Source organism: Suricata suricatta, chromosome 16 (genome assembly GCF_006229205.1).
Source record: "Suricata suricatta isolate VVHF042 chromosome 16, meerkat_22Aug2017_6uvM2_HiC, whole genome shotgun sequence".
NCBI classification, from domain to species: Eukaryota; Metazoa; Chordata; class Mammalia; order Carnivora; family Herpestidae; genus Suricata; species Suricata suricatta.
Genome location: NC_043715.1, coordinates 8,548,058 through 8,572,346, shown reverse-complemented (window position 1 = coordinate 8,572,346; position 24,289 = coordinate 8,548,058). Strand labels below are relative to the sequence as shown.

General features: G+C 47.1%; 1 protein-coding gene across 6 annotated transcripts in view; it reads left to right on the top strand.

Moving 5' to 3' along the window:
* Window positions 1-24,289, top strand: part of WWOX (WW domain containing oxidoreductase) — a 923,424-nt gene that overhangs the window by 483,384 nt on the left and 415,751 nt on the right. The window contains exon 10 of one of the 6 annotated variants that reach the window (XR_003904123.1): window positions 3,415-3,777. The exons of 4 other annotated variants lie outside the window; for them this stretch is intronic. The gene's annotated coding sequence lies outside the window, so the exon portion shown is untranslated. Of the gene's footprint in view, window positions 1-3,414; window positions 3,778-12,013; window positions 12,139-24,289 lie in introns of those variants that run through there. One more of the 6 variants, XM_029926486.1, reaches the window with a different exon arrangement.

The following is a 24,289-nucleotide window of genomic DNA, read 5'->3' as shown; positions in this document are numbered from 1 at the left end:
AAGGAAGGAATCAGGGTGGGGGAAGGGAATGACACAAAGAAGGAAAGGAACAGAAAGTGAAAATTGATTTGGGATCTACAGACTGGGAACAGCCATCTGTGCTCCCTTGTCATTTCACCTTCCTGGCCCCGCCATTGCCATAGGAGCCCATTTCCTGCAAAGCATGATTTCAGATGAGTAGTAACAGCATCACCCAGGAATTTGTTAGAAATACAGATTCTCTACCCCTACCGCAGACATCTTGAATCAGAGAAGCTAGGGAGGGGTCGCAGCCTCTAGGTTGTCACAAGCCTTCCAGTGGATCCTGACACATGCCCAAGTTTGAGAACTACTGCTGTAGGACACCCTCCCAGGAATCAGGCTGTTTTTAAGAACAGCCTGACAGTTGGGAAGCATTTGTATTTATAGGGCACTCTACCGCGTCCCTGTCCCATACCTTCTGCGGCTCTCCTGTAGGCAGAAGTTGACCCACAGTCAGGGGCAGACTGGATGACGCGTGATTTTGGCTCAGGTCATGTCCCACGATTAGTGAGATTGAGCCCGTGTTGGGCTCTGCACTGACAGCGTGGAGCCTGCTTGGGATTCCCTCTCCCTCTCTCTATGCCCTTGCCTCATGTGTGCTCTCTCTTCTCTCTCAAAATAAATAAACAAACTTCAAAAAAAAGAAGTTGCCCCACAGAAACCCTTATCTCTGGCCAGGAAACAGACTTCGTTTTCTGAAATTCACCCGGGAAGGCAAAGTCCTTCTTGCCTGGACCACCCACAACGCCACGTGGTAACATGCCGATTCCAGATCCAAGCAGCTATGGCCTGGGCCATGCAAATTCTGCGGGAGACGTCAAGATGTGTATCTGAGAGCTCATGTTTCCCCAGTTCACGTATCATGGCCAACAAGAGACCAGGGATCATTAAAGCGTTTATTTTCATCTTTATCTCTTAAAACACATTTTTCTGATGAGAGTCCTGGCAGCAAAAAAGGTTGTACGTGGAGTCACCACCCAAAGTAGTGCTGTTTCATTCCCATCCATGCACCTGGTCCCCTTGCCTTCTCTCATGATGTGATGGCAAAGCCCAGTCGCTTTAGGTAGATACTGGAAACATGAACCTAAACTGTCCTTGGCGTTCCTATGGCATAATTATAATTCAGAATCCAAGCCCTCATACCAAACGATACTTTTTAGGTTAGAGTGTTATATTTCTCAAAAGAGGAGAATGGAGGATGTAAAAGTCCTCCCTTTGATTTCAACATGGACTGTAGTTGTTTAAGGATTTGTTCTATTGCACGCTGATAAATATTTATCATGGTTAAGTGAACAATCATTTGGAGACAGATACCATTTTATGATGTAGCTTTTCAGGGCGTCCTAATTGTGACTCTGCCTTGCCATTTTATGTTTTATCGGAATATGCAGGCATATACTTTATGAGGTTGGGTAATGAAGAGAGAGAGACCCCAATAAACATATTTGCTAGGAGTAATGGTTATCTATAGCTCAGCAACCCTTGGTCAGCGTAGCCTCCATTACACAAAACAAGGCAAGCAGTTCATAGCTCAGTTAGACCTAACTTGCTTCATTTTTAGGCATTACGTTATTCTAAATTAACACTATATTTCATATTCTGCAGGTCTGACTATTAACTGGATTTTGGAACCTTCAGGGTTTATTATTTAGTAATCCCTGAAGCTCTAAAGCAGGCATTTCTAAATTCATACATTAGAACAGATTAAAAATTAGCTGGAAAGGCATGTTAAAATCACCACTCCCTTTCTTTTGCTAATTGTGCTAACAGAAGTGAAAAAGAAAATGTAAGTGAGGTCAGATCTGGTAGGGCACAAGTGAACTTGCTGCCTGGCTAGCTGGGGTTATTTAAATTAGGAAAGAAGTTTTGAACTCTTAGTAGCGTGCCTCAGAGCCAAAATCCAAGCACACTGACCAGGAGTTTTATTTTTTTTGTTTGTTTTGTTGTTTTATTGGTTTTTTGGTTTTAAAGTTTTTTGTTTGTTTTTTAGTCCATGCTTTAAGGCTTTCCTAATAATAATGCATTTCTAATGTAAACTGGAAAACAAAAATGACAAGACATGCAAAGGTTTTGAAAATTGTGATTAGTTTACTCCTGGAAGCATCTCTGTTTCTTCTTGTTGCTCTCTCCTCATTCTTAGCTGTTAATCAGAAATAGGAAACTTACCTGAAACCCTTAATTCAGAAAGATCATGATGAGTCAGTGTGTCAGTTGCTATTTTCTTTACCTTTATTTAAAAGAAGGATTGTGACAGCTCTGCCTTTTCCAAGTCCCCACACACCCATTTCACATCTCTCTGTTTTTCCGTCCTCTGTTGCTTTCGATCACTGTAGTTAGAGAATGAAATATTCTGCCTTGATGACAGAAACGTTAAACCCTGGCACCTAGTTCTGTCCCCAGGACCTAGCTGCCTTCTGTGCTCTGCTCACTCCAAATCCCAGGTCCTCTGACCCGCTACCCCTCAACCAGAGGCGGTTTTACCCCCAACCCCTACCCCATTCCCCACTCCCCGGGAGGCATTTTGGTTGCCATGACTTGGGCACATGCTGGGAGAGGGAAGGCGCTGCAGGCATCTAGTGGGTGGAGGCCAGGAATACTGCTCGGCACCCTACAACAGCGCCCCCCACAACCATTGCCCAGCCCTGAAATCTCAGCAATGACCCCCTTGAGAAGCCTTCTCTCTTCTAGCCACGCCTGACCATTGGAAGGTTACCCACCTGTGCCTTAAGCTGCTATCCTATGCTTGCCTTGAACTTCTCACTGCTGATTCCTGCTAACGCTGCTAGAAACACTGAACACTTAAACAAGCCTGTTTAAGAAAACTTTGCCGAGTTCCATAGTGTCCTGTGGCAGTTTCTACCTTCTCTTCTCTCCCGGTTAAGGAAAAGGCTCTCTTTGACCAAACTGTGGTTGGCTCCTCTGAGCTCACTTCTCAACTAGGACTTGACCTTGGCCTTATCCTTGCCAGGTCTACAGAGCCCAGTCCTAGCGAGAATTCTGCTGAGTTGGGTTAGAGAGAATCCCGCCGCCACCCTTGGTATCTGGTCATCTAGGCCTGCCTTCGGTAAGAGTGCAGTCTGACTCCCCTATTGCTATGGTCCTGACCTAGACGGAAACAGTCCTGAGTAAAGTCTTCCTTACCATTTTAACAGATGTCAGGATAATTCTCTTTTTAAAACACCCCACCCATTATACTGCGAACACTTGGCGGGTCAGGGCTGCGTGTTGTCTAGGGCCAGATACGTGGTGCCTGTGGTAGTAGTGCAAGAACTGTTTGTTGAATGAGGAGCTGAAAGCATCAGGTGGAACTGGGACACATGCATTAGTATGTTCATAGTTTCAAATTCAGAAAGATACCCCTGACCCAGTTCTGTGTCTTCTCCCTCCATGTAGGTGGTTTCCAGCCAGTCTGGATGCGTGGACGAATAAACTTCTGCCCTGAAGTCCCTGAATTATTTAAGCACTGCCGGTGATTCAGTAGAACCGTACAGTAGAACATTTGCATATGCATACACTTCAAGAGCATCCGTCAGCCTACCCAGTACGTGGGTATTTTCAGATAGCGCAGGTGCCCAAAGCCTTTGTGCCCAGGCGTCTGCAGGCACCATCCATTTGTAAAACCAGGCCCCAATCTACATGCCCAACGCCATTCCTAGACCCCCTTTGATAATCCTCACTGAGCAGACCCACTCGATACATCTTCGCTAATGGCTTCTGACTTCATAAAATGTATTAATGACTTCTTTTTGAAAGTAAGAGTGCTTTGAATACAAGTCTTTATTGCTTTAGAAGTTCATAAAAGCAAAAGCGTAGCATTCCCCTTGGTGTTTGTACATCTAGGGGAATAGACATGCACCCGGGATCTGTGCTTCCCCTTTGTGTGCTTCCAGATTCCAGACTGCCTGGTAGAATCAGGCCCCTCTCGGATTCTCAGTCCTGTCTTATTTCGGTAGACTCCTTCCTTGCAAAAGGCTTTCAGTCATTTCATTTGCAGATCGCTCTTTCACATGACAAAGATGACAGAGAGAAAACCTGGACTCTGTGTACTGAGTCTTTGAGAAGCATTCCCTCCTACCTTGCAGCAACCCTGCAGGAGAGAGCGATCATTTCCTCCCAGTTTGTAGACGGGGAAACCCATGTGCTAAGAAGAGGGTGTGGTTGAACTTGAGCTCCGGACTCACTTTCAATAGCTTTCATTGGTCCACACCTCTACCCTACTCTCAATCATAATGGTGGGTGAAGAGAAGTAACAGCTTTTACCTTCCAAGAATATTTGAACTTGAAAGATTTTCTTCTAGACACGAGGAAACCACAGCTTCCTTGCAGTCCTCACCAAAAGTGCACATTGCCTCTACAGAGGTTCGTTTTCATCCATTCTCCAATTTGGGAGGAAGCAATACCCACTGCAAAGTGACTCCCATCTGGTTGACATCTGGTCATTAGGCATGGCTGCCTTTGGGTTCTAAGACATCTAACAAACTCTTACAGGTCACACCTGCAGATTTATAGCTGTTCCTCTCAACTACAAGGGCCGTATTCCCAAATCCCTCACCCCCATGTTTATTAAACTTTCCATTGAGAACATAATGGGTCAAGGGACTAAGGTCCACTGGTGGAGGCTCATAAATATGTTATGTATGATCCCTATGAAACAAGAAGACCATCTTAATTTCATGCTTCTTAAACTGGGGTTTGAGTATCCCCCGTTTTCCCTGGTGGAGTGCCAACTGCACAGTTTATTGGAAGCCACAGGAAATCAAAGCACATTTTCTTCAAGACTCAACCTCTTCTGTGACCAAACTATATTGTTTAGAGCAAAACAGCAAAGAGGATGCCTCTTTTGCATGATTTTTTAATGACAGAACATGAGTGTTTAAATACACCTCTACCCCTGGGGATCCTCTTTGGTATGAGAGATATGCCCATGGAAGAATTTGAAAGCCCGGCCATATGGACATCATATTATTCATTTTTATTTGCCATCCAGAGCTCGCCAGAAGCCTTTTAGATCTCTCCTCCGAAGCTCCAGCAAGATGGTTGCAAATGTATGTTGCTTTGTTGCAGATAATGTGCATGTTGAAAAGCAATTATTTGTCCCCCTCTGGGGTCTTCAACTCAGATGTTGACTGCCTTCCTGGTTTTGTGGCTGGCCCTGTTGATCCTCACCTCCAGGTTTTCACCATGAGCTTGCCCCCCAACCTCACCACACACAGCATGCACACATCCTCCCATATACCAAAGGGGTATACCTCTATATTCTCCAGGGAATTCTTTCTCCCTCTGTTTCCTGTATCATTTCCAAGTTCAGATGATGTTGCCACCCTGGGGGCATCTGGCAGTGGCTAGAGACATTTTTGGTCATCACACCAGGGTAGGGGACGGGGGCAGAGTCATGAACATCTAGTAGGTGGAGGGCAGGAAAGCTACTGAATGTTTTACGTTGCTCAGCGCAACCCCCACAACAAAGAATTAGCCAACCCCAAATGTCAACAGTGTTGAGATTGAGAACTGCTCATCTGGGAGAAGGTAGGATTTCATTCTTCTCTTTACTGCTGCAAATTATTAGTCAGGCTGTGAATACGCGCCCTCTTTTTAGCCTAGAATTGTAGCTTAAGATCCGCCACGTTACATCATGGGATATCAGCACCAGTCAGTGGAGCTCATTGGTCGGAGAAATTTACTCTTCCCAGCTGGCAGGGAGGCAGCCCTACATAAAAACATCAGGATTTAAAGACAGTTTAGAAATGGGAAGGTCATGGGTTAGGGCCGGGGTCAAGGGGCTCCCCCAGGGACCTGTGGTGAGCGTGATGCTATGTACACACCCACCGCAGCCATGGTCTCGAGTGCCTCCGTACAGAGGATGTGGCAAGAGCCCTGTTTCTAGGGGGTCCTTCCTGGCTCTCGTCAAACAATACCCTTCACTGTCAAGGGAACAGCAGCCTTCACCCAGCAATGTTAGACAACACGTCAGTCTCACTCTGCGTTGCTCTGCTCCGGTATCCATTTGAAATTCAGTGCGAATCCATAAATTCCACTTTGCTTCTGGTAGCAGCCCGCATGGTGTGTGTATTGAGCATTAGAAAAACAGTAAATCCAGCCCATTTATTCACATTAGCCAGCAAAGGCATCCTGCATGCCCATGTAAGTGCTGGAAATTACTGACATGGCCTCCTAGACCATGAAAAGGTGGGAGCATATGGCAGAATTCATAGGTGAACAGATTGCTTTTTCTCATAAGAACGCTTTATTAGAATATCAACTATTATAGCTTACCGAAGGTACTCTTCCTGCTCTTGATTTAAGCCCCGAGTCACCCAGCACACTTTTTTTCTCCCACTGCATTCCACTATGTATCTCACACCTACTCCTTGCTGTTTCTAAATGGCCTACTTAAACCTCGAGGTGGGTCCTTCAGTTTCCCATAAATTAATAACACCTCTATGAATATTTTCCAGCCAATTTTAGAAGCCTCAGTCTGTTCCAATACCAGGACCGTAAAAACGGGGGATAGATAAAGCAAGCTTCTTCTTTCAAATGCGCTTCCAATATGAAGCAAAATATTATTAATCTAGACTGCCAGCTACTTTCATTTTCCATGTTGCTGCTCATGGGATTACAGGCACAAAGGTTTCATAAATTTCAAATGAAATATGAACATTTGTTGTCAAAATATTGTTAAGCTACGAAAGCCCCGCTAGTACTACTTCCTTTTATTATTATTATTTTTATAGTATTTATATCCATAGACGTTCACGCGGTCTGAGTTCTGGGGAACAGAGCTTCCCCTCCCCTACCTTCCCCCCTTCCTTCATAATTCTCTCTCATGTCTCTCCCTTGTTTTACACGCAGGGACAGGAAATGAGACAGGCGTTGAGTGGTTTTCTCAGCCAGTGGGTCCATCTTGCTGTATCTGCTGTGACTCCGCTCTGATGAGGGGGCACGCCGATGCCCTGGGGTGTGGGCAGGGCAGGGGTTTAGCCGACTTCATCAGATAGTGACTTGCAGGTCCCACCGGCGAGGCTGTGGCCTGCCCCAGGAGGGTTCAGGTGGCCAGATTGGGGACGGCAGAGCCAAGCTGGGAAGGCAGTCTCTGTGGAGAGCAGCCAAGGTCATAGCTGGAAAGAGGACAGTGTTTCCCAAACTGGAGGGGCAGTCTGGATCAAGGAAAGGAGGGCAGCAGTGGTTCGCGAAGAGAAACAAGGGCCACCGTGAAACCACAGCAAAAATGCAATTAAGTAAAATAAAATAATTAAGTACAGCAAAGCCAGCTCTTGAGCATCGACCAAGTGCCAAACATCTTAATGACACACGATTATGTACCAGATACACTGCAGAAAGGCAGGCGGGCCACCCTCAAGATGCTCCACTAAGTTCGACCAGAGTGGTTCTTAAAGTGGGGCCCCTGGACCAACAGCACTGACATCACCTGTAACTTGTTATAAAGACGCACGTTCTGGAGCCCTACCCCAGGTCCGGATCTACTGAAGCCTGTCTCTGGGGGTGGGGCCTGCAATCCAAGAAGCCCTCCAGGTGATTCTGATGGCGGTCAAGTTTGAGATGCAATGGGACAGGTGGTGAACACAGTTGAGACTCCACGCTGGGCGTGGGAATCCGAAGTATGGTACCACTGCATATGGGCTGCGTCCCATCCTCTGTGCAAGTCTGACCTGGCAGCTTCTTCCACAAAGGGAGGTAATAAAACCTGCCTTTCTGACCTTATGGAATTTTTCTAGAATGACAGTGGGTACGGTGACAGCAGCTGAGATCCGCATTGCCATGGCTGTGTACCAGTACCGTGCGCTAAGCACTCATATCAGGCACTCTGTGTTCGGATCCCGACAATAACCCATGAAGTAGATATGATTATTACCCTTCCTTGGTGTTGAGACGAAGGAGCGGTTTAGTGATTTGCCTAAGGCCGTCCTGCTGCAGGGACGCCTCACTCCCTGCAAAGCTCATGTTAGCTTCTGAGTTGCTGCATTATTTTACTGGATCAAGAGAGAGAGTGTGGGGGCGCCTGGGTGGCTCAGTCGGCTGAGCATCCGGCTTCGGCTCAGGTCATGATCTCGTGGTTCATGGGTGCAAGCCTCACGTCGGGCTCTGTGCTGACAGCTCAGGGCCTAGAGCCTGGTTCGGATTCTGTGTCTCCCTCTATATATGACCCTCCCCTGCTCATGCTGTCTCTCTCTCTCTCTCAAAAATAAAACGTTAAAAAATTTTTTAAAGAGTTTTGAGAGGGCTTCATGGATTATAAACGCTACATGAAATAACAAAGTGATTTCGTAAAGATATATTTATATGTTCACAAAGCATGTGTATTATATACTAATACATATATTTAATTTCATAAAAATGCCTATTTGATATACAAGAAATATGTGAGATAGTTATTTTATATAAACACATTTTTTAAATCATCTTACATTGGCATTTTCCCTTGATGTTTCATTTATATGGAATTCTGTGGCTGAGGACATTCACATTTGTCAGATTCATGACCTGAAATGGATCAAAAATGACAGACGGGGTCTGGATCCAGGCACTGGTGGCAGCGGGGACCCAGCTTTGGTTCTTCAGTGCTCTCTCGCTTGGGCTTACTGCTGACCAGCAGAGGGAAGGAGACCCAAGCTCCAGATTATTAACCCGGTTTTGGTGGCTCCTAGGGTGGCCTGGTGTGAGCAGAAGAACATGTTTGCCTAGATTTTTTAAATTTAACTTCATTTCATTCACATGTCAAATTTCAAATCCTCTCTCTTCTTTAGGATTTTTAGTTCAACTTCCCAATGCTTATTTCTCTGCTCATAAGCCTGAGAAATTCTAGACGCCATGTTTGAGGCACTCTGAAATAATGTTTCAGCTTGCTTACAAATTTAGGTAGAAATCTTAAAAATATTAAGCCGCCTTCGTGAATTTGCTCTTTTTGAGTTTCTTTTCAAGTGCTGTTACTGACAAACTTCCCAACAAGATAAGTGGTTTGTATATAATTAATAAATATAATTGCAAACATGATTAACCTCAAGTTTTCTTAATGTTCTGATGCTTTTATAAATGTGGTAATACTTCACCTTGTGATCACAATTCTCTAGTCATTACCCTTTGCATATTTAAAATAGAAACCTATAAGCTAATGTCTAAGACTCGAACAAATGTTGGCAGGCTTTTTCTGTACAGGGCCAGATAGGATTTCCAGCTTTGCAGTTCTGATGGTCTCTGCCACAATTATTCAAGTCTCTCTTTATGTGAAAGCAGCCACACATGATATATAAATGAACAGATCTGGCTGTGTTCCAATAAAACTTTATTAATAAAAACAGTGGTGGGTGAGATTTGGCCCAAAGGCCCTAGTTCGCCAATCTCTGCTCCTGAAGGCCAAATTCAGACATTACTAGTCTGAATAAAATATAATATATGACGTATCTGAAGATATGCCAGTATAGTAGCACACTTCTCTTGTTTTGATTATTTCAATATTTTTTTGTTTAATTCTAACCTAAAAGCATTACTTTTTATGTTTGATTCAAACAACGCCTGTCTGAGTTTGAAGTTAGTCTCTGCCATATCTAGCTGTGTGGCCTTGGGCAAGTAACTTAGCCTCTCTGTGTTTATTCTGCTCATTTTTAAGAGGGAATCCTGGTAGCATTTATCTCACAGGGTGGGGTAAGACTGGCATACATGATTATATGCTAGTCTTCCTGTGGTTCACTGATGTCTGTGTCTTAAGGAAGTATGATGTCTTACCTAACAGTATTGGGGTGCCCTTGCCAGGTAGTTTTGCGGACTGCTTTCTCAGCATCCTGAGGTTTCTTAACAACCAGGGAGGCTCCTGGCTGAGGTGTGAGCTGGTGTCCCCTGGACACCTTGACTTCTAGGACAACTGCCTCTTTACAGACACGATGATATCAATGATTGTATTTCTTAAAGAGGACAGGTCACCTCTCCTCTCTGCTCACTGACACCCATACCTTCCACCCTCTGGTGTGCATTTCTTCAGCATTTTCCATGTAATTGTCTTCCAGCCAACTTTAAATCACCTTTGAACTTGATGGAATTCTGGGCTCTGTTGCTCTGCCTTCTGTCTCTCCCGCCCACAGTTCCTATAGGTGAGGGTGGCACTGGCCCCTCCCCCACCTTTGGCATTGATAAGCAGCCCAAGATGACCAAGGCTCGCTGTGCCTGGGGGAGGGAGGTGGCTGGGACACAGGATGTGGAACATCGTTCTGCACGACAGAGAGATGTCATTCCTGGAGACGGCGGCAGCACCCTCTCTGACCACACGCTAGCAGGCAGACGCGTGACCCACCACAAACCTGCCCAAATTCTGGGCAGCATAGCCTGCACGGGTCAGAGATACAGCAGGCCCAATGGGCCAAGAAACCACGGGCCTGGCGAGGGGCCGGGCCAGTTCTCCTATTTCCCCAGCTTACAAGACCATCCGTCCCTGCGCCACCAACTTACGCTTCCTCATGCTTCCTCCTTGTCTTTGCTAAGCCATTTCCTGGTGGGCAGTGGACCTGATCACCGCTACCTCATGGTCACGCCATGTCCAGTGGCCTCGAGAGCCAGGACTCAGAGGAGGGGCCTTCACTACCATGGTGCATGGCACCGAGCGGGTGCTTCATGAATATTTACTGAATGATTTCCAGCTAATGGAAGAAATCTAAGGAGCCCAACACCCAAAGGATTGAAGTTTATTGAAAGTTGACCCAATGGACTCTGGCAGAAAAAAATCTCAAAAGGAAGGGGACAGGGGCCTTAAATGGATGCCGCTGTAGACAGTAAGTGACATGGAAAGAGCACAGTCTGGACCCAGACTCTGCCATGTACAGCTGTGTGGCCTTGGGCCAGTTGCTCAGCCTCTCTGGGCCTAGTCTCTTCATCTTGAAAGCAGGGGTGATGCTAGTACTTCTCTTACAGTGAGAATAAAGCTTGGCGGGTTCTATAAAGCACTTTTCACAGGGCCTGGCATGTGGTGAGCCGCACACAGCAGTTTGCGCACACAGCACACAGCAGTTTGCGGTGACTATTTGGTGACCTACTCTGTAGTCTCCCCAGCTCCCACCCTCCCCCACCCCATTTGACACATGAGGAACCTGAAGACCTGATGGCCCCACAGCAGGGAGCAGCCTCAGAATCCAAGCCCGCCTGGGTCCCCTGCCCTTCATTCCCTCTCCCTCCAATCCTCCACATCTCCCCCACCTGCCTCATTCTTTCCTTCCTTCCCCATGGGGGAGCTCCCCAGAGGAAGAGGGTACCCAAAGGTCGTGCGTCTGACCACATCATAAACCAGGAATTAGGTTACAGCCATCCAGGACCGTGGATTGTGATGTGAGCCACCATTTGGGGCTATCGGTGCCCTCCAGGGTGACTGCCCACAGTGAACAGAACAAGAGCGAAGGCCTGGGAAGAACAGGCAAGAGGAGAAATGGCCGATGGTCCTTCCTGACCACTGCCAGGCAGTAGCGGAGCGGGTGACGTGATTTCATCTCTAGGTGCATCCCCAAAGGGGAGGAAGAAAAGGAATTGAGAACATCAAGGAGACGTGGAAGAGGAACCGAATGTGTTGTGGACATGTTTTCAGAGCATATTTAGAGGAAGCTGTGTGCCCCGGGGCCGGGGGATGCTCTTACTCAGAGCAGTTGCCCTTTCCAGTCCCATCTGAACCCAGCCACTTCCTGAGGGACAACGCGACCAGAGCACCTTGGAAGCACTCCCCCTTGCCCCCCGCCCCCTGAGGCAGTGCAAACCCCTGCCCAAAGCCGCTCCTGTGAGTCAGCACAGAACTCTTTGCACCCTTCCTGGCGCAGGTCGGTCTGAAAGGCAGGCCTCTGGAATGAGCAGGATCACAGACAGGGTGGGCTCCCCCGAGGACAGGGAATTAGGCTGAGGGCTGGAGAGACCTTGGCTTTAGCCAGGAGGGAAATCCAGACCCAGGAGGGAGGAGGGAGGCCATCAGTTTCCATTCTCATCTTCTCCTCTCCCCTCCTCCCTCCAGACGAGAACCTCTTCTTTTCTCGGCGTTTCGGAAGGACCCTCGGTCATGCAGGTTTTGCCTCCTGTCCCGATTTCTGCTTCTCCCTCAGCTCTCCTGTGAAAATTGCTAACAAGGTAGAAATTAGAATCTCCATGAAGAAGGTTAAAAAAGCCCCAAAACCCCAAAAGCCTGCATTTGGGGAATGGGGAAAATAAAACAAAATACATTCCCAACTATCCCACTGACTTTGACCTCCTAGATGGGAAGAATTTGCCTTCATTTTTTTTTTCTTTCATGCTCTAAGTTTCTGGCACAGTTGTGGGCAAAGCGGTGGGTGTAGCAGAAGATTCTTCACACACGTGACTGTGACCACAGTCAATCTCAGCAGAGAGGGGCTTGTGGACTTGATTTATTTATTTTTAATTTCTGTAAAAATATACATGCCATAAAAGTGACCACGTTTAGGTGTGTAATTCAGTGGCATTTCGTGCCTTCATACTGTTGTACGACCATTGCAATTATCCGTCTGCAGGTGAACTTGACTCTTCACTCTCCCAGCTGTGGGTGCACGTCCTTGAGAAGCGCCTCGGATCACAGTAGATTTTCTTTTTAACCACAGGCAGCTGTGTCGTCCTCACCCCTCTCTGATCCTCGGTTTCTGTCCGTAAAATGGGAACCGCGCTCCCCACAGTGAGGCTGTATGGCTTGAACTTGGTGAGGTCCCATACGATGGTGGAGGGGGGCAGGGGGTCCTCCAGGACTTCGTGGTGCTTCTTGAGATGGTAGCACACGGCTGGTTGCCTGCATTTTCTCCTCTGCCATTGCACGACCCTTGGTTGCACTTCCTGTGCACATGTGATGTCTGCTACATGTGGTGTCAAGGGGAGTTCTGGCGTGTGTGACTTGCCTTTGTCGTTCGGGAACCCGTTAGGCACCGACGGGGTTGGTGCGAGGATCGCTGCCCCTTGGTATCTGTGGCTACTCTGTCCATACACTTTGCAAAGCTCTAATCCACACAAGCTGTTTGAAATTTCCATTAGGAGATTTGCACAAGTGGTTAAAATTAGTCATGCATTCTTGGTCTAAACTGCAAGAAGGGTGTCTTTACTGTGAAAATGATTATGACAATGTTCAAACTGTATAATAGTAAGCAGACCGTTTTCCGAGCTGCTGGGTGAGTTCTGGAAACGCTCTATTTATTTTCTCCCTATTGACTCCTTCCTTTCGGGCAAGGCTGCCTATGCGTTGCCTTGGGAAACAACTGGAGCCCAGCGATTCCAAAGCGGTGACATGCCGTGGCTTCATTTGCGAGCCGGGGCTAAGTCTTCTATTTCTTTCTTTAATTGCTTCTTCTTTCCTTAAAAAGTGAAGCACATTTGTTTTTGAGAGGCAGCCTGAAAAAATAGCAGCATTTCTGGTTCTCTCAACTTCCCCCCCCCGCCCCCCCCCAACCCATCTAACATTTCTAGAAGGACAGCACTGCCTCTGAGTTAGGGCAGAGGCCGGGACTCTCTGCGAGCTGAAAATCAGGCACCTGGTTTATTTAGTTACGATTTCTTTTTAGCGCAGCAGTGTTTTTAGGGCCAGAGAAAAGGCTGTGATATTAAAAAGCCAACAACTTATATTTTCCAAAGCCATTTGCATTCAGTTTGATGGCCGCTAAAAATGTATGTGGGTTTTTCATCTGAGAGGTTTTCTCTATGCATACTGTTTACATTTATCAAATGCCGTTTTGCCCAGTACTTTATATTCATTGTAGCTTCCGGACCTCGCTGACAACATGGTCTATATGAAAAACAAAACGAAACAAAGCAAAAAGAGTCAAAGGGTCTTCTTTTGAGAGGATATGAAAACAAGGGAAGGCACGTGTGGCCGTTTAAAAAAAAAAAAAAACCGAGCACTGTTCCCGAGTGAAGCCTCTCTGTGTTTGTTCTGTTCTCAGTTTGTCAGCTCTCCGCCACCTTCCAGGCCCGCTAGGCTCACGTGAGGGCCAGGCTCTGGCTCTGCTCTGAGCCTACAGTCATGCAGCCTAAGAAGTATGGGAGGACCCTGAAATAAGTACTTCACATGACAGGAAAGGACTGGACAAAAGCCAGTACTGCTTGGGTTCATGCGCACAAAACCGTTTCATATTTATTTGCTTTCTCGCTTTGAATTCTTTGCACTTGGCGACTTTGTGTCATGCTTCATGTGTCACCAGATTAAGACTGCTCCTGTGTGCCCTTGCATTAAGAACAAGAACGAGAATAAAACGAAAAACCCTATTCCTGCAATTCTGGTATCTTGTCACCAGGTGGTGGTAGTGTTCCTTCGTTAAGGAACCTGACCTGCTAGGAAGAGGCATTCAGGGTTCACTAAATCCCATTTATTGAGCGTGAAGGATGGTGAGATGCTGTGCCTGTAGCAGTGAGTCAGATAGGTCTGTAATCTCAAGAAGCTCACCATGCAGTGAAATATACTTTGTAGTCAGAGATGGTGGTTTTTCAAAAATTCAAATATGAGTTTGTCCACATTTGATCTTAAACATACTCATCCCTTATTTATCAGAATGCATTTTTATTGGGGTGCCGGAGTGGCTCAGTCGGTTAAGCATCCGACTCTTGATTATGGCTCAGGTCACAATCTCACAGTTTTGTGAGTTCTAGCCCCATGTCAGGCTCTGCGCTGCCAACAGGGAGCCTGCTTGAGAGTCTTCTTCTCTGTCTCTGCCCCTCGCTGTTCTCTCAGTCGTTCTCAGAATAAATAAAAATACTTAAAAATACATTTTTTTATTTAAAAGATTTCCATTGAAAAGTCCCCAGTTTAATAAAGTTAGATAATATGAAATAAGGTTATCAGAAAATACCTTAGACATATATGTGTACTATTTTTGACTAAGATTTGCCTGTATTCTTTTTCAGACCATCAGGGTAGCTTTTTGAAGAGAGTTGCCTTTAACTTACACACACACACACACACACACACACACACACGCATGCATGTACACACACACATCCTTAGACACATGTATTATTTCCAGATCCAGGCTAAAGCACCTGGGCCGTTACCTGCCTCTGCCCTTAGAGTTGGTGTTTTCTCCAAGGATCTCCTCTCCGGAGGCATCCGGAGTCTGTCACATTTCCATCTCCATCTCTCTCTCTCTAGAGTCAAGGGCTACATCTCTGTGCAGCTTTCTCCGGGCCCTCCCCTTCCCCTCTCTCATCGGTTTCATTTTGCTTTCTCAACCTTCTCATCTGTCAGCTGGAGAGAAGCTACGGGAAGCGCAGGAGAGCTCAGTGCCTCCGAGTGTCTCTATCCCCCAAAGTAGATGCTCTTCCAGTTACTGAAGCGCTGACAGTCCATCGGCCAGAGAGAATGGCTGTCCTCCAGCCTGAGGTTCGCCTCGTGACTTGTGTTCACACATAGTACTGACGGGGTCATCGACCTTCTCCGAGGGTTCTCACGCTTATGGCTGACTGGGATACGACTGCCTCTAGAAGTGAATCCATCAGACCCCAGTCGCCAAAAGAGACCACGTTCCGCACAAACCACTGCGTGTTTTAGACGGAAGATAAACTTTGGTCCCTTCATGACCAAACTGTTTGCAACGTTGACATCCTGGGTTGTGAGGAAGGCCTTGCTTCAGCGTTCATTCTGGTCACTCACGTGGTCGTCGCCTGAGGGGTTTAGTTTACTCTCCTTACCCTCCTTCCACACCTCACCCCATGAAAGAACATTACTCATCCGAAAACAAAAGCTTTCCTCCAATACCTTAAAAAGTTACCGTAGTCAGACTTAACCTGCTTGCAAACATGGTTTGCCCAGAACTTGTGCAAACCCCCACAAATCTATGAAAACTGGTGCGCCGTGTGTAAAACGTGGGCGATGTGTGTGTCCGTACCTCCTCACCTGTAGGGCGGCATCTTGTACACAAGCACCAGAGGTACGTGGCATCTGCAGGGGGTACTCTCTGCAGGGTCCTCCTCGGCTTGCTCCGGAACGTTTGCCTCAGAAGGGTCTGTGAATCCCAGCTCTCCCCCGCTGGGTCAGGGGTGGAGTGGGGAATGAGGCCCAGGGGTCTCCAAAGGCAGTGGTGGACGTCTTGCCCCATATTCTGCAGCTGGCTCTCTTTTGTACCTGGTGACTGGGAAATACCACCCGAAATAATCTAGGATTTTGTTGGTTAGTGTGCCTACCCACGGTGTGAAAAATAGTCCTTTCATGCTGAGCATGTGCCAAGGAAGAGGGCAGTGAGATCATGCTCTACGTGTCTGGTCTTCTGTCACATCCTCGTCAACTCAGTCAGCCGGGTCTCATCGATTGTTGCTCTTGGGTCCCCTGAGGTTCACGGAGATCCCGCAAGTAGCCACAAGTAGTGGGTGGTGAAGCCAGGATTGACACCGGCCTGGCCTTAACACTGGGCGCGCTCAGAAGACATGGCGCTTTCCCATCGTGGGACATCTAGCACCCCCAGGTGACAATCACCACCCCCCACAGGAGGAGGGAATAATGAAGATAGACGTTATTGATCCTCAGCAGCTTCTGGAGTGTGGGGCACCTCTCATTGGGAAGCATCCACTTCAGACCTAACATCAGAGACCATCCTTGGGATGGACACAGACCCCAGAAACGTGCCGTTATGGGTGTGACAGGAAACACAGCTTTACCAGGCTGCCTGTGGCCAAGTATGCACAGCAAACAGCATGTGGGGAGCACTTCCTCCCTCCTGGGATGAGGAGGGGCCCTGTCCCTCACTGTAAAGGCAGGTCTTAGGCAGAGAATTTCCCCCTCGATGTCCCAGTCAGTCCCCAGGCCCCTCTGTAAAATTAGCTGGACATTAGGCTGTTTCTATTCTAAAGCAATAAATGAACAAGAAAACAATTTTTGAAGGAATGATACTTTACATGACAAATCATGTTCCCAGACATCTTTCGATTCCATCCACAACCGTGTGAATTACACAGGGATTGTTCTTACAGCTGGGCTCCCTTCATCGATGAGGAAAGTTCAGGCTCAGAGAACTACAGTGTCTGTGCCTGAGTTACCTCGCTGGTAAGGAAGACTTGGTCTCGATCTTCTGACCCCGGATCCTACAGCGAGTCTTGCCAGATAAAATGCAAGACACCCAATTCCATTTGAATTCAGATAAACGGCAAGTCGTTTCTTAGTATAAATGTAGCCATGCAACCTTTGGGACATATTTATATTTCCCCTATTTATACTGCATATATATATATATATAGTATATATATCCTGTGTGTGTATATGTATATATATTATGCTTATGTATGTATATATATATACACACATACATACACACACACACGCACACATAGGATGTACCTGTACTCATATATGTATGTGAAAACTCTTATATACTCATATATATATATGAAATTATTTGTTTATCTGAAATTAGAATTTAACTAGGTATCCAATATTTTTTTGTTTGCTAAATACAGCACCCACCTATGACCTCTAGTCATTTCTTCCCTGCTCCACCACACAGTCTCGATATCAGTTCATGATTCAGTAACTTCTGTAGGAAGTAAGAATGCTTTTTGGAGCTACTCCTTATTAAATATGTGCGACCTTCTAACAGCGTGCTTTATTGTATATCCATACAATGGCCTTGAAAGTTGGAGGTAGGAGCTACTGGGTGGCTCAGTCGGTTAAACCTCCGACTTCAGCTCAGGTCATGATCTCACGTTCGCGGGTTCAAGCCCCGTGTCGGGCTCTGTGCTGACAGGTAGCTCAGAGCCTGGAACCTGCTTCGGATTCTGTCTCTCCCTCTCTCTCTGACCGTCCCCCTCTCATGCTCTGTCTCTCTCTGTATCAAAACTAAATAAGACATTAAAAATTTAAAAAAAAAGTTGGAGGTAATTATTACCCCTTCCCAAGATGCCAAACTGCTGGGAATTCAGCGGCTTTCTGGAGACCTCGCAGTGAAAGAAGGTGGGGAGTGGGCTTAGGACCCAAGTCTTCGCCCCAATGGCATATATTATGGTCTGCAGTCCAAAGTAATTTTTAAAAACTTAAAAAGAGAAATGGTGCTTACCATCAGTCACAGAGGCATAAAGCTCCAGGGGTTGGCCTTCCAAAAACAAACAGACAGAAAACTCTGACAGCACCCCAGGGAAATCTTTTCCAGGGAGTAGGGCCCCCAGCCCGGACCTGTTTGCTGGCTCATGTGTTCCAAGAGCAGCTCAGACAAAGGAGCGGAAAACTCAGCATCATTTACACGTCTCTTCTGCCCTAGATGTGTTTTAAATTTTGTCAGGATTATAAACTGTGTTTCAAAACATGAAGATAAATTGGTCCTCTGACCTCTTATGAGGGGCCATAATTCATCTGAAAGGTGTACCGCCCCCCGTGTCATTCCACGGTTCCCCGCTCCCCTTCCGGTTCTTGTAACCCCATTCCACAGGGCACGGGGAGACAAGGTGAGTGGAGATTAGCCAGCACCGTGGGTGTGGGGTCTGGTGCCGGAACCCCCCAGCCCTCCTGTTAACACAGTACTTTTATCCAGTAATCACAGCCTGCGGGAGACAAAATAACAATTCATCTGGAAAACGAGATTAACTCATTTAAGCTAAGCAGTGATCACAGAGGGGAGAGTTGGCGTGTCTGGCTGAGGGCGAGCCTGCAGATTCCTGGGCCATTCCGGTTCAGAGGGTCCCCGGGGCAGGCCCAGCCTGGTGGAAGTGATCGCCCCGCTGGAGTCCTCCCCGAGATACGGGTCTTCCAGAGGAATTCGGTTCATCTCTGAGCCAGGCCCTGTCATGTGATAAAAAGAGCATGTTTGACTCTCCATCTTCATGAGAACATCTTCCAGCCTCTTGCCCATCTGCGCCGCTCTGCCACCAGCTTCTCAGGTGGACGTGCTGTCACGCCCTTCACTTTCGGGGCCTCTTAACAAGTGATGAAAACAAACTGCAGTGTGACGGAGCACTGGTTGCTGCCAAAGGAATTTGCTTCATGTGGCCTCTTGTTGCAGAGACTGTTTGCCGTCTGGCCGGCCAGCTGCAGCCCGGAGTGACTCTCCTCCTAATAGAGATGTCCCCAGAGCTGACCTTGTCTTTCCCACCGGGAGCCCTGGGAACAGGTGTCTTACCCACATTAAATCGTGCCCTCAAATCACCCAATGGCCCGTGCATTTGCAGCAGCTGGAGACGCCTCCCAAAAGGCTCAGAGAACCACCACACTGCATGTATACCTAACTGTTGGGAGACTTGCTCACGGAAGCCGCGCATTCAGGAAATGGGGTGCCTGCGCAGTCCCCCGGCCTGGTTCCTCCAGTACGCGCCCACCCCACCGAGCTTTCCGTCATGGCCCTGCTGGGACGTCCACACCCGGGAGACGACAGATGAAAGCTGGAGTGGGTGTGCGTGTCTCGTCTCCCCACGGTTCTCTTTTCTGCTCGTGCACTGACCGACATCTGGACCTCAAGTCGCTCAGCTGTTGGTCGAGGCCAGATTTTAGGACCTAATCACCACTCAACAGGAATTTTAGAACATGGAGGGTCGCCACGGGGGAATGCTGCAAAGTGAGTTCCTTTAAAGGCAGCTGGCTAAAGTAACCAAGGAATGTGCCTGGTTCTGTTCTTGGTAGTCTGGCCGTTGTACGCTAGAGAAACAAATCTATCACGAATCCTCCAATGTCACACGGAAATTGTAACATTCAAGGCGATGTGCAGGTATGCACATTTAAAATATATCCCTCTCCTCTCTGAATAGCTTCACCATTCGGGGGGCTTATTCAGTAATAACCGGACTGAATAATTACTTCAACAAATAGGGGGCTAGAGGCCCTTACCAGACTGGTACATGTGCTCTGAATGGAAGTGTTCGGACTGGATGGCTGCAGCCATTGAGAGCTTTTTGAATATTTAACAATTTTTTTGTGGATCCATCCGCTAAGAAGACTATCAATTTTAGAGCGTACAGCTGTTTGGGAATAATAGTTTGAAAGACCAGCCCCAAAGATCTCGGTGATGAAAGTGTGAACAGATGACGGAATGATAAACCTTTAATACTTAAAAATGTGTTTTTATAGTTCCATCCCCGCATAACGGCGTCTGATAAATGTATTTGCGACTCACCGACCCCATGAAAGAGCCTTCCATAAGGGGACCCAGCACAGTTTGAATATAAATGTTTGCTCCAATTCTGCTGTTGGTGATTGACTATGAGTATTGATCACCGTTAAAGAGTGAGCACACAGGAGCCTCCTCAAAGCCTCCTGCGCACACACTCCCACTTATAAACGCATGAGTATTGATCACAATTATTCCGTAAACATATCTTACAAATTCCCTCTGTGCACATGCCATTTAAATTAATCCAAATTCAGAACAAAGCTCACTTGGAAAGAGAAAGAGCATTTCTTTCAGCACTGCCCTCCTGGACATTAAATCATCCATAATCTGTGCGAGTTCGGCGAAGAAGCAGCCTGAGCCCCCTCCCATTCATGGGAGCCTGAGCTCCTGGGCTCCCCTATCTTGGATGATGGATGCTCTCCTGTGACGTCTTAAGTGAGAAAGTGCTCTGAGTGCGAAGGGAGTGTGCGTCTGACCTCAGAATGTTGCACGGATTAAAAAAGAAGCGAGTGACACAGCATCTAACTGCAATACATGAAGCTTGTTTTGATTTAGATTTAAATGAACCTACTACCAAAGACAATTTTCTGAGACCATCAGGGAAATCTGAATATGGAATAGGTAATAGATAGTATTAAGAAAGTACTGTTAATTTCGTCAGCATGGTAATATTTTAAATACAATTTATTTTTGAATTAGAGACTCATACTGAAAAAGGTATACCAGTGAGATGTCTGGGATTGGCTTTAAAGTAATAAAAAGAAATAGTTGGGGGCGCCTGGATGGTTCAGTTGGTTAAGCGCCCGACTTTGGCTCAGGTCATGATCTCACAGCTTGTGGGTTCGAGCCCCATGTTAGGTTCTGTGCGGACTGCTCAGAGACTGGAACCTACTTCAGATTCTGTGTCTCCTGCTCTCTCTGCTTTTGCCCTGCTCATGCTCTGTGTCTCCCTCTCTCAAAAATAAATAAAGCATTTTTTTTTAATTAAAAAGAAAATAGGTGGAGGGCAGGAAAAACGACTCAAGATTGGAAAATATTGTCGCTCTTGGTGGATTATGGGTTCATCTTAACTAATTTCTCTACTATTAGGTACGTTTGAAAATTTCTCTAAGATAGGGTGCCTGGGTGGCTTAGTTGGTTGAGCATCTGGCTTCAGCTCAGGTCATGATCTCACCTTGTGGGTTCAAACCCCACATCAGGCTTTGTGCTGACAGCTAGCTCATAGCCTGGAGCCTGTCTTCAGATTCTGTGTCTCCCTCTTTCTCTGACCCTCCCCTGCTCATGCTGTCTCTGTCTCTCTCTCTCTCTCTCTCTCTCTCTCAAAAATAAATAAAGCATTTTTTTTTAAATGAAAGAAAAAGAAAATTTCTCTAAGAAAATGTGATCTGGCCACCTCAAGAGACAGACTACCAGAAATGACAGGTCATAGTGTGAGCTGTAAGACATCGCTCATTCCCGGTCACCAGGCCCCGCAAAGCTCTGTCCTCTGACACTGGTATTATTCGGTATGTGTGAGGGGTTGAACTGTATTCCCCCACGGCCCAGTTCATAATTTGAACCGAAGCCTCCGAATGTGAATACGTTTGGAAAGAGGATCTTTAAAGAGGTGATTGAGTTCAAATGAAGCCATTCGGTTGGTTCATAATCTAATGTGATGGGTGTCCTTGTAAGAAGAAATTTGGACACACAAAAAGACGTGAGGTGTGCGCATGCACAGAAGAAAGAGAATGTGAGGACACAGCGGGACATGGCCATCTGCATGCAAGAGAGGGCTCAGGAGAAACCAAACTTACCAACACCGTGACCGAAGAATTCCAGCCTCCAGAACTACGAGAAAAGAAATGTGTGTTGTGTGAGCCACCCAGCGTGTGCATTCCGTCCTGGCAGCTCTAGCAGACTCATGCATAGGTCCCGATAGGAATATAGTGAGAGAAAGAGAAAGACCTAAGGCCTAGGACTCTCGGGGTCCCCCCTGGCTATACTGCTGAGTAGGAGGGCTTTGTGGGTACATGCAGATGCATCCAGGTTTAATTTCCACTAGACTGTGCTTGGTAGGATGAGGAGGGAAGCAGGTAAAGGAAAACGAAATGTGGATTTTAGGTGACTGGATGAACCTGGAACTCTTGCATGGGGTCCTCTTTGACTATGTGGCTGTTTCACACCGTTGTGCTCTGTGAGTGTTAGATTTTTCTCTCCTTCATTCACTGAACGTGTTCTGACAGCCTCCCTGCTCAAGGTGCTCTTCTAAGAGCGACACAGAGGATGATGAAGAGCCAGTTACTCAGAGTTACAGTAGCAACATGTCCAAAGCAGAAGAAACAGTTGTCAAGACCTCTGGACCTGAAAGGAGTTTGGCGTGTTGGCGGAAGTGAGGAGGCTCAGTGGAGACGGAACAAAATGGATGAGGGGGGAGGTTCAAGGTGAAATGAGGGCAGGGGCCAGTCACATAGAGCCTTGGAAAGGGAGGGCTTGAGACACCTCTGGTTTCAGTTAGGAGCCACTGCATGGTTTCCAGCCAGAGAGACTGATAGGATACGATGTACGTTTGACATAAGATCTCACATATGATAGGCTGTATTATAATGTGGCTCATGCCACCATCACGGCTGGTGGGTAGAGAATGGATCATTCTGGTTTAGGATTGGAAACACAGAGACCAACTAAAAGGTTTATCAGAAAGGAGCGAGTTCAGCAGCAAGTTAGAGAAACCACAAGTAAAATTAGTGTAAGCAAATAGGACTTTGTCTTTTCTTGCTTAATAAGGAGCCCAGAGGGAGGCATTTTCTGGCAGTGACACAGATGGCTCAGCAGCTCAACACTTGTCAGAGTTCTGGGTCACCAGCCCTGCGGTTCTCGAGGTCATTCCTCCGGGCTCTTAGATGGCTACCACCATGCTAGACATACTCATTGGATTCCAGCTGGGAAGAAGAAGGGAATGGTACCAGCTGGCTCTGACCCTTTTCTCAGGAAACGCAAAAGCTTTTCCAGAACCTGTCATGTGGCCTCCTTGGCTTTGGGGGATGATGGACAAGCGTGTGGAGCCCTGCAAGGGAGGGAGCCGATGGGGCCGCCAACCAAGATGTCTGCCACACGAGGTCTTTTAGGCCTTTGAGCAAGAAATCATGTGGTCTCAGAGAGGATGCATCCAAATAAATATTATCACCAAAAGGATGTCTAAAAGAAAGGAACAGGGGGAAGAAAGCTCTCGAGTTCCTCAGCTACTCATCTTTCTTATCCTTGAATTAGCTCTTTCAGTCCTTGTAACCAGCCTGTGAGGTATGTGTTGACCTTCTCATTTTACAGGTGAGAAAACAGAGACAAAATGGGTCAGGCTTTCCCCTCGTCACAAGTAGTAAGTGGAGGAGACAGGTTCCAACCCAGGTATTTTGGGAAATACTGTTTACCCCCGTACTGCTCTGCTACTGTGGGTTGAATTGTGTTACCCCTCCCCCCCCAAAATTATCCAAAGGTCAAGTTGAAGTCCTAACCTCCAGCAACTTATAACGTGGCCTTATTTGGAAATAAGATCTTTTCAGAGGTGATCAAGTTCAAATGAGGTCCTTAGGGTGGACCCTAATCCAGTATGGCCAGCATCCTTATACACAGGGGGAATCTGGACACAGAGACGACACCTAGAACAGGAGGGCGATGTGGTGAGGCACACAGAGAGAACATCACAGGCAGATGGAGGCCCAGATAGGTATTGTGCTGCCACAAGTCGAGTAACATCTGGGGCTACCAGAAGGTGGCAGGTGAGGAAGGAGTCTCCCCTAGAGGCATAGAGGGGAGGGATGCTCTGCTGATACCTCGATTTCAGACTTCTGGCCTTCATGACTGCGAAACCATAATTCTGCTGCTGTTCTGATACAGTTTGTGGTGATTTGTTATAGCCTTTCTAGGAACCAGTGCACCTGCCAAATTCTGCTTGCCCTTTGAGACTAGACTTCAGTGGTAGAAGAACCCTCCCAAGACCCTTGTCCCGGATGCACCTGCAGTGTAGACCCTGCACCAGGATCCCCATGCAATGCTGTGCATGTCTCCACGCCATTATCCCCACAGCCACTCCTGGACACATGGCCGTGGCTCTGTGGTAACCCTCATGTCTCTATGCTGCTTTTCCTGTGACATCAAGGTAGGGCCCACCAAACCGTCTCCAGGGAGATTTCGTTGGAGGTGTGAGCCTCAAGGACGTGCGTCCCTTATCCATCTGCAGGGCCTTC